The 10,305-nt window shown below is 36.9% G+C and overlaps 1 long non-coding RNA gene and 1 pseudogene across 1 annotated transcript; one reads left to right on the forward strand and one right to left on the reverse strand.

Moving 5' to 3' along the window:
* Window positions 1–3,273: 3,273 nt before the first annotated feature.
* Window positions 3,274–3,373, reverse strand: LOC119983889 (annotated as a pseudogene).
* A 4,168-nt stretch (window positions 3,374–7,541) lies between these two features.
* On the forward strand, window positions 7,542–10,100 carry LOC120004851. The gene is made up of 3 exons (XR_005469657.1): window positions 7,542–7,942; window positions 9,701–9,817; window positions 9,933–10,100. It is a non-coding gene; the product is annotated as an uncharacterized LOC120004851 (long non-coding RNA).
* The last annotated feature ends 205 nt before the right edge of the window (window positions 10,101–10,305 follow it).

A 10,305-nucleotide genomic window follows, 5' to 3' on the forward strand; every position in this document is an offset into this window, starting at 1 on the left:
AGTGGGTCAATTTGCAGAGGCATTGAGTCGAAGGGAGGCTGAAAAGTTTTCAAGCCAAACTGAGATCAATCCGAACAATAGGGAGCAAGCCATGGAAATTACAATTTGTGATGAGCAGTAAAGCTAAGTTGCTACAGATTTTGGAGAGCAGAAAGTTGGTGATTATAATATGACAATGTCAGTAATATCGAACAAGATTGTAACATATCGAGCACAAGAGCAGCCACGACGTACGGTCATGAATGGTCGGTCTGACATCGATAAATCTACTTCACCTATGAGATCTTATGTCCCCTCGATCCCATTTCCAGGGTGTCCTATGAGAAAGAAAGAAGAAGTGTCGTCATTGCAAGAGACAACCCCAATTGTAACTCCAAAGACGGATGGGGAACCCTCTGTTGTGCAAGAAAAGAAGAAACTGGATGAGGATGAGGCAGTGAAATTGCTAGAAGAGTGTAGTGCCATATTGCCAAAGACGTTGTCGTCAAAGCTTAAGGATCCAGGGAGTTTCACTATACCTTCTTGCATGATCGGACCTCTATTTTGAGGTCCTAATACCATCTAATTAGGGGGTTCTAGTATCTAAAGTAATGTATTTGTGTTTAAATAAGTTAGTTTTACTCTTATGGTTGTCTCTCATTGGTTTTGCAAAAAATATGACTAAACCGGCAAAGTTGAAAACTTTCGGAACTGAAGAAAAGTGCATAGAGATGAAGAATTGTCCGAACACCTTTATTGGATGTTCAGATAGTTGAATCCAAGGGCAAAAAGGTCAAAGAATCGTGAAGATACAACCAAAAATGCAAATCTACACAAACTGTCCTAACACCTTATAATCTGTCTGGACAGTTGGAACCAAAAGATTTAATCGTCCACACAGATTTCTCAATTGTCCGGATAGTTGCCCGATTTTTGCATTCCAAGAATTGTTAATTAAGCTCAGTTTTTGGGTATTTCTAAAATCTAATCAATGGGAGAAAACTTTGTAAGAGTAAATAGGTAACTGTACTTGTAAAAAGAGGGGAAACCCTAAGATTTGAGTTTTCTTTCTCATTCATTTACTCTTGAACATCTAGCCACCATAGTTTTTCTCTCTCTAGGGTTTTGCTTAGTCCTTGTGATTTTGTTTGTAAACGTTGATTTTCATCTATAAAATTGATGTTTATATCCATTATGATGAGCGGCTAAGTTTTCTTTCTAGTTTCTAGTCCCGAAAGGTGGGTGCAAGGTTTCGATTACTCAAGGTATGTTCAAAATGTCGTAGCTTCGATCCCTCTCTTTTAATTTTGTGATAGTTTTGTGATTGGATATATGAGAATGACATATTTGATTATATTCTTGGATTGTCTAGTCTAGGGATTGCATCTAATGTGTTCGATTGAGAATTGTTAATCCCATTGCATGATTTTCTTAATTAATCGAGTTTTCCATTGCATAGCTATTAATTATGTGTATTGATGATGGGGTTTTGGGTTAATTTAGGAACGTGCATGGGAGAGTTATGGTTAATTGATCTTTGAGTGTGAAACTAGAGTGTTAACCAAGGCGAGGCCCAAGGGGGAACATTAATCCATAATATAAAGTGATTATCCCTTTGTGTTCATCGTAGATTAAGAGACCTGATGGCCTACATGTATGAATTGAAGTCTTATATCCCAATTCTCTTTGCATATGCATGATTGATAGTATCACACAATGCATTATGTATGGTTGTGTGTGTTTGCAATGATACCTTGAGTATGAGAATTGAGTAGCCACCGGGAAGGATTAGAGACTAGATATTTTTAATTAATTTTTTTAAATCCAATTCTCACTTACTTTAATTACAAAATTTCTCATGCTACCGAGTCATTCAGCCCATTTCATTTGCTTGCTTTTGTTTGACATTCATTGTGTTTATTAGTGTTAGCTAGTCATTTGCATAACATTTACCACTACATTTACATTGCTTCCTCGTGGATCGATACCGGACTCACCGGTTTATTACTTGCTGATACCCTACACTTGAGATAAGTACACACACACACTTTGGTGTCGGTCAAGTTTTTGGCGCCGTTGTCGAGAAAATGAGTATCAAAGACGGAGCTGGATGGCTTGTAGATGCTAACTCTATGCTATTAAACGCCATCAAATAAGGAAGAAGCACGGTCACACTTCAAGGGTAACTTCGTTCCGCCCTTTTACTTGCTTTTTAGTGTAGAGTATTTAGTGTAGTGCTAAAAAGAGAGAAAAAAATACGAAAAAAAATTGTGAGGAGAACTTGGCGGATGGGGCTAACTTAGATTCCTATGGGCGATGGATGCCACCTTGTTTGCTGCCTGGTAGTGATACGTTGTTTGAGAGAGCTTTGCGCATTTTTTTCTTTCTATCACTACTTGCTACTTCTTGGTGTGTTATTGTTCCTAAGATTGATTGTTGTTCTATTCCTATCTCTACTCTTGTTCTTGCTTGATATTGTTCTTGGTTGTTCGTTGATTGAAAAAAAAAATCTTGTGTTACTTGACTTGGTTGATTGCTACTTTTGTGTGCTACTTGCTATTGTTCCTTGCCATCATGTCTCAACCTAGAGATAATGTTAGTGGACATGGGTCTAATAGAGATGGAGGGGTAGTGATATAAAAACGAGTGATGCGGGGAGTGTACTTTTGGGTAATATGAATCTTGATGCATTACGTCGTCTTTTGCAACATGTGAATATTGATGAATTAATGAATCTGGTGCAAGGGCAAGACACTTAAGTTAGCAATGCCCAAAATTTGCCAAATGTTCAAGTTGAGCATGCTTTGCAAAATGCGCCCCAACCACTCCAACAAGACAATGCGATGCAATATGCCCGCAAAATGTCTATCAACCTCCCAATATGCCTCCCACGTATCATATGCCTACCCCATATAATTATGTGCATCCCATGTATTACAATATGCCACAAATGCCACAAGTGCCACAATATGCTGACTTTGGGCAAAACATTCATGCACCTCCTCCTATAGAGTACATTCATGCCCAAGCCCAAGAGCTTTGCACTTTGGGGGAGCTTACGCGTCCGGCAAGGCACACTCAACCTTCTTGCATCATCATGCCACCGAACCAACAAAATGTGAGCCTTAAACCGTCCTTGTTCCAAATGATTCCCAAATTCTTTTCCATTCTCTTTGAAGGATCATGCAAAACAATGATTTGACAACTTGCGCCCCCAATCCATTACGACTTGGGCGGCAATGCAAGAAGAATTTCTCAATAAATTTTTTCCTTCCCATCGTACCATATCTTACCAAACATAAATCATGAATTTTCATTGCAAAGAACATGAAACCTTCTTCCAAGCTTGGGAGAGGTTTAAGGATTTGTTGTTTATGTGCCCTCACCATGGTTTTCAAAAATTTCAAATTGTGAATTTTTTTCACAAATCTTTGACTCCATCTTTGGAAAAGTTGGTTTCAACTATGACACAAGGTGACTTTTTGAATAGGGATGCTAATAAGGCATTTACTTTCTTTGATGGGTTGGCGGATGAATCTCGATCTTGGGAAGCTCCTCCACTAACTCAACATGATGTTGTGCCAAGCTCTAGTGGCAAGTTTTTGTTGAATGAAAATGATGATGTGCATGCTAAACTTGCTTTGTTGTCCAAGAAATTGGAGTCCCTAGAGTCACTAAAGGCCCCTATAAATGTGGTTGGTGTTGATGAACATATTGCTTGTACTTTGTGGGAACAATTCTCAAAACTTTAGGAAGCCCTACCCTACCAATAACCAAGGCAACAATTCTTAAAATGTTCAATCCCAATCACTCCCCAAACCACCCCAACAACAATTTCCTCCTCCAAGTGTTGCACAACCAACTCAACAAAACCTTACATTCCACCTCCTAAGAGGTCTCTTGAAGACACTCTCAACATTTTCATGCAAACTCAAATTGGGGAGAATCAAAAGGCCAACAATTTCAAGAACAAACCAATAGGGCCATTGAGGATATTAGGAGTCAAATGACCAAGGTCATACAAGCTCTCACCACCTATGAAAGGGAAAATTTCCCGCTCAACCTTACCCTAATCCTTCCAAGCAAACCAATTTGATAAATTCATCTAATCGAAGTGGGAAGGTTAGTGGACATGAGCAAGTGTAATCTATCCTTACTTTAAGAAATGGAAAAGTTATGGATAGACCTATACCCTTTGAGACTAATGATGAAAATGATGTGGTGCAAGACTTTGGTGATGGTGTGAAAGAGAGAGATGAAGAGAAAAGTGAAAATGAGAAAATTCTGCTTAGTGAAAATAGAGGTAAGAAGCAAAGAGACCAAGTAGAAGAAAGTGAGAGACAACCAAGAGAGCCTAGCAAAGAGAGTGAGTACATCCCCAAGCTACCCTTTCCCCAAAGGCTAAGGTAGAGCACCAATGAGGCATTGCATAAAGAGATGTTTGAGCTATTTAGACAAGTTAAGATCAATATACCTCTCCTAGATGCCATTAAGCAAATACCCTCTTATGGCAAGTTTTTTAAGGATTTGTATACGGTGAAGAGGAAATTAAATGTTAAGGAGAAAGCTTTCCTAGCGGAGCAAGCAAGCTCCATTATTCAAACCAACACTCTTCTTAAGTACAAAGATCCCGGTTGCTCTACTATCTCTTGTGTCATAGGGAACCATAGGGTAGAGCAAGCATTGTTAGACTTGGGAGCAAGTGTGGATCTATTTCCGGACACAATCTATCAAAAATTAAGGTTAGGTGAATTGCAACCCACTAGGATTACCATACAATAAGCTGATCGATCCGTTAGGGTTCCTAGGGGTATTGTTGAAGATGTGTTAGTGCAAGTGGATAATTTTTACTATCCCATGGATTTCATTATATTAGATACTCAACCTCCCACTAGCTTTAACAGTTCCATTCTAGTCATTTTAGGTCGCCCATTCCTAGCAACTTTCAATGCCTTAATCAATTGTAGAAGTGGGTTGCTACAACTTTCTTTTGGGAATATGACTATGGAGATGAATATCTTTAGTGTGACTAAGGTTGTGGGTGAGTGTGAGGATTTAAGGGATGTAGATTTTCTCCATGCCCATGTTTAGGATAATTTGGAGTTAACCCTTGCAAAGGATCCGGTTGAAGGTGTGCTAGCATTGGGTGCGAAACTTAGTCAACCTTTGTGTGAGAAAGATGACATTGAGGAATTAGAGCCTCCTACACGTAGAGTTGAATCATCCCAATTGCATCCACCAAGACCGAAAAGAAAACCTTTAGTAAGTGGAGTGAAAAAGTCTCCTAAACGTCACTTTGTGCAATAAGTTATTGGAAAAGTTAGGAAAGTGTTGCTACCCAAATCTCAAGTACCATTTTTTCCCAGAGATTTACGGACCAAGAAAAATGGACCTTTAGATGTTCGCCATATTCCTCAATATGGAAGTAGTGACTTTGAGGACACTAGTGGAGGGAAAGTGTTTAAGGTGAATGACCAATGCTTGATACCATTAATGGAGAACTTTGATGTTTTGGTTGTTGCTTGAGATCTAAAGGATCCCACGCCCACCTAGTTGGTGGGAGATTTCACCCTTGTTCCATAGTTTGGTTTGATTTAAATTATTATATGTGTCTTGTATGCTCACAATCCATTTCTCAATTTTTTTTCCCTCTCCTTATGCACTTATTCAAGTTGGGGGCGTGAGAATTGTGAAATGGTTTTGCGTTATCTTGTGATTTTCTTACCCTTAATTTTGGTGTGTCTTTGTATTTTTACAGTGCATTTCACAATTTGTTCTTTCCTTGTTTTTCATTCTTGACATTAGGGACAATGTCTCATTTAAGTTGGGGGGTGAGGAAATTGTGAATTGGTTGTGAAACTTTCTTTATTTTGGTGTGCCTTTGTGAATATCTAAGTTTCGAAAATTTTGAAAAAAAATCTTGTTGTGTCATGCTTGGATAGTATGGTTGGTATTAATTTTTTCAGGATACGCTTTATTTCTCATGATTCCAACCTCTTTTGAAGAGTATGGTACGACTTCCTACCCTCTATCCTATTGTGTTGTGCTTTGTTATTCATACATGTTAGATGGACTTTAGGAAGGGATAGGTATACGCTTTTGAGATTCACTACCAATTTGAACATTAATTTCTTATTCTTATTCAAACATGCAAGTGTAGAGTAGGTTTCTTGGTTTCTTTTACGAAATCGATGCATGTGATTGAATGTGATGACTATGATCAATTTCTCTTGGAATGATTGGGACCTAGTTTGATATAGAATTGTGTAGTTGAGAAGGCATCTTGGCATTGAAGCATTTGTATAACTGCGTTTTTGGCTTCTTTTGTCTGAAAATTACTTATTTACCCTTCTAATTCTTTTGAGTCATTCTTCATTGATATACATTGGGTATTAGGTGATTCTTTTCATCAATTATTCATTTGACATCCTATGAGTGTGCTCTTCAATAGCTTTGCAAACATTACATTTGATTACTGAGAAGTGTGATTTTCGTATTTGCCACTTGCTTGTGAACTTAGGATGGAATGATTCATAGGTTGAGAGATTTGAGCTTAGCCTATTCATATGTGAGTGATTATAAGCCCTAAATTTCTTTAAGCCTTTTGATTTCACTTACAAGCCTTGTGTGAACCACTTCCTTAAATACTTCTCACCTTTGGTTGCAAGGTTGAGTAGGAGCTTGAAAAATAAGTCGGTAGTGATATTATCCCTTTTTATCTTGAAACAAATTGAGGTACGGTGTACAGAAGAAAAGAAAAAAATGCATAGAAAAGAGAAGAAAAACATCAAAAAGGGATGTATGCAATAAAGTTAATCCTTTGTGTGTAAAGGAGGAGAAGTGTTTGAATTTGTGGTACAATGGAAGGGGTGACAAAAATGAGAACTTAGCTCACATGTTGAACTTAACCTTGCAACTTGTTATCTAGATCCAAATTCTTCCTACCTTTTCCCATGGCCACATTACAACCCATTTAACCTTTTACTGAATTTGATCCAAGGTAAGCAAGTGAGTTGGTGAATGCATTAATTGCACTTGTAGGTGATTTCTTTCTCAAAGCTATGCCCATCCAAATTATCTTTTATAAACACATACATTTAACTCAATTGTGTAAGTCATTCACTTAGCATAATGTTTTTATGTTTTTTTGTACATTTGGAATTGGGGATTTTTAAACACCAAAAGGGTCCATAACAAGAGTTTACTTGTGTCATTCACTTAGTACTCTGTTCATTTTCATGCTTATGGTTGTTGAGTTGCTTGTGAAATGATATTACATTAAGGATGTTACTAAGAAGAACGATTTGACGAAGTTGTTTTGTTTATTCGTTGTGATTGGTTCTTCAACTGGAGTGATACTATTATGGAATTTAGGCTCGACAGGATTGATTTAATAAGTAGACTCAGCCCATTAATCAACATAGTACAAGTTATTGTAACAACGACCCATCTCCATCACAATGTAAGCCCAATGGGTCGAGCCCAACTAGAGTTCCTGCTTCAGCATAGTCGTTGCCTCAATGGTCACTGAACCTAGACTCTGTATTTGTGTCCGTATTAGCTTCCACTATCTTGTCATCTTGTAGAGTTCAAATCTATATATATCGGGTTTGTGTAAATCAGTTCAATTAAGGAAAATAATTTCTTCTCACTTTCTTTGGATTGTGTATGGTGTGGCTTTGGCGTGTTGGTTCTTTGGGGATGACTTTACTCTCAAAATTGCGTGTCCCAAAGCTTTGGGTGTTCCTCTTGTTCAATGTTTGCCATCTTTGTCAATTGGAATGAATTTGTTTCTCATTGGGTCACTAGGTTATGCGGCATTCTTGAGATTCATTATTTGCGGCATTGTCATGTTTTTATATTATCTATTGGTTGGTGTCCGTGCGACTTATGATCTGGCTCATCAAAATCAAGAAGAATCAAAGGTTGGAGAGAGTACATAGCTTGCCGTGCCGATGAAGGGGTAAGGGGATAGACAGCTGGTTCACCTGTAAGGCGTTCCGCTGATGATTTTCACATTCCTTTATGTTCCTCAAGATACTTAGGATCTTGCTCTGCGAGTATTTGACGTAAACTGTTTACGTCTGCACATGGATTTACAATGTTCAAGGCTTTCTTCTTTTCTAATTTATTATTTTTTACGTACTTGTATAGACCATTCTAAAATGATTTGCTACAAAAATTACTTTGGTGTTTGCAAAACAGTCAATCTATTATTGTTCATAGTATGTATTGATGTTCTCCTGGTGCAATAGATTACAGTTGATCCGAGCTTGAAATAGAACAATAACAGTTATGCTCCATCATATGGTTCTCCTGAAGGCCAAGTTTGATGTTTAAGGGGCAAAGGATGCTTAGAAGTTTAGGAATATTAGGACAAGACCTAATTTGCTTCAATAATTATATCAGAATATTAAATATAGTAGTTTAACAAGAACAAATGCATCACTAGATAACTGTATGATCCATGGACTTGCATTTCTTTTAAGAACTGATGTCAAAAGTATAGTTCTAAATTAGCCACTCATTAACTGAACAAATATTCTATGTGCAAACTAGATGATTCTTTAGGACTGGGACTACCCTTCCGTACATGGGCGAAGTCTTGCTTTAGTGAGTTCAAAAAAATTTAGTTAGTCCTAAGGATAGAGCAAACTAAAGAAAAGACCCTCCTAGAATTTTCAATTTAGACACTCCCGTTGCAAAAACAAGAAGACATGTGACAATTATTACTTATCCAGTTATGCTAAATAAAACTTTTGATTTTTAATGTTATTTTTCATACTTTTAAAAGTATAATTAATCGAACCTTAAAAAAAATTTCCTAGGGCAATCCCGCTTAACTCTTTGCCCACCACCCTAACATGAAATGTTTTGTCCGCCCCTTGCAACTGGCAACCCCTCATATTGCATCATAGTTTTGCCCCAGCTTCTGTATTCCCTTTTGCATTTTTTTTAAATGTAAATTTGATATCTTGCGCAATCTCTGATTATCTTTGGCTTGCTTTGGAGGATGATCTGCTGAACTGTCTTAAAACTTTGGAAACTGCATCTTTCTTTGTAAACCTGATGTAATTGATGCTGCATGATTTTAATATTATCTAAGTTGTCTTTCTTGTATAAACTGGTATTTTTAGGTTCTTTAAGTTGTCTTTCTAATGCTGTAGATAATCTGTTCTAAATATTTATTGCTTGGAATTACAAGACCACAAATTTCAGTAAAATTTAAAATGATGCGGAGTTATATCTACTCCTTTGTTATTATCCAAATTGTTTTCTGCAGCTTGGCTATGTTAACTAGGTCAGCAAAAATTGTTATATTATTAAGCCACTTGTTAATTACAGATTACAAAGATTAGATGTCTAGCTTAGACTTCGATTAGTTAACCATAATTTTCTCATATTTCAAAAGTTGGACCTTCCATTGGCCTTAATTTCTACATGCATAAAATCCCAATAACCAAGTTTATAGATGCATAAAATATTTGACTCATATGTAATTATAGAAGGATCCCTAAGACTCCGTTAAGATTTATAAATTGAGAGTTCTTAATGACCGTGCTTCATAAAAGATTGCGAGAAAAGTTGAAGCAGGAATTGAGTAACAATAGAGGAAGGCAAAAAGCTGAAGCAGTACATAGTGATCAAAATAAAGAAAAACGAAAACTCAACTGGTTATGTAAAATTGTTAAATGCCATTTTGATCTTTTCCTATTTTTAGGAGAATAAGGAGAGACGCGAAATAGATTCTCAAAAGATTGGTGATGCAATGAAAGCTCTCCTTGGATTCAAAAAGAGAGATGGACAGGACATCCTTGATGAAATGAAGTCTATGAAGGTATTTGGTTCTTGTATGCCTAAAGTTTGTAATGTCACACATATTCTATTTGATTACTAATTCTATTCTTTTTTTTTAACTTATTTGTGTATAAACTTTTGGTTTTTCAATCAAGACATACCATTGTAAGTGCCTGAGTGGGGATGAGATATGCTCGAGGAATGGCAAAACATAGCAGTGGAGAAGGTGGCATTGTTGTGCCATAGATTTCTATTTTGGGGAAATCTCTTATGCATTTGAATTTAGGAAGATGCTCAAATAGGCGGATGGTTGGCACAATTATATTTCTCAAACCAAGGCTAAATGGGACTGTAGCACTTACAAATTAGAAAAGATTTAGTGCGTGTTTTACTGTCAATTTTCATGGAAATTTGAGGATCAGATCTTTGTTGTTAAATTCAATGTTCTGTTTTAAGGTATTTGTTGCCATTTATGTGGTTTGTTCATTGAAGATGGAAACCAATATATGATAGAAGTTGCTGAATAAC

This window comes from Tripterygium wilfordii, chromosome 2 (assembly GCF_013401445.1).
Source record: "Tripterygium wilfordii isolate XIE 37 chromosome 2, ASM1340144v1, whole genome shotgun sequence".
In the NCBI taxonomy this organism is placed as follows: Eukaryota; Viridiplantae; Streptophyta; class Magnoliopsida; order Celastrales; family Celastraceae; genus Tripterygium; species Tripterygium wilfordii.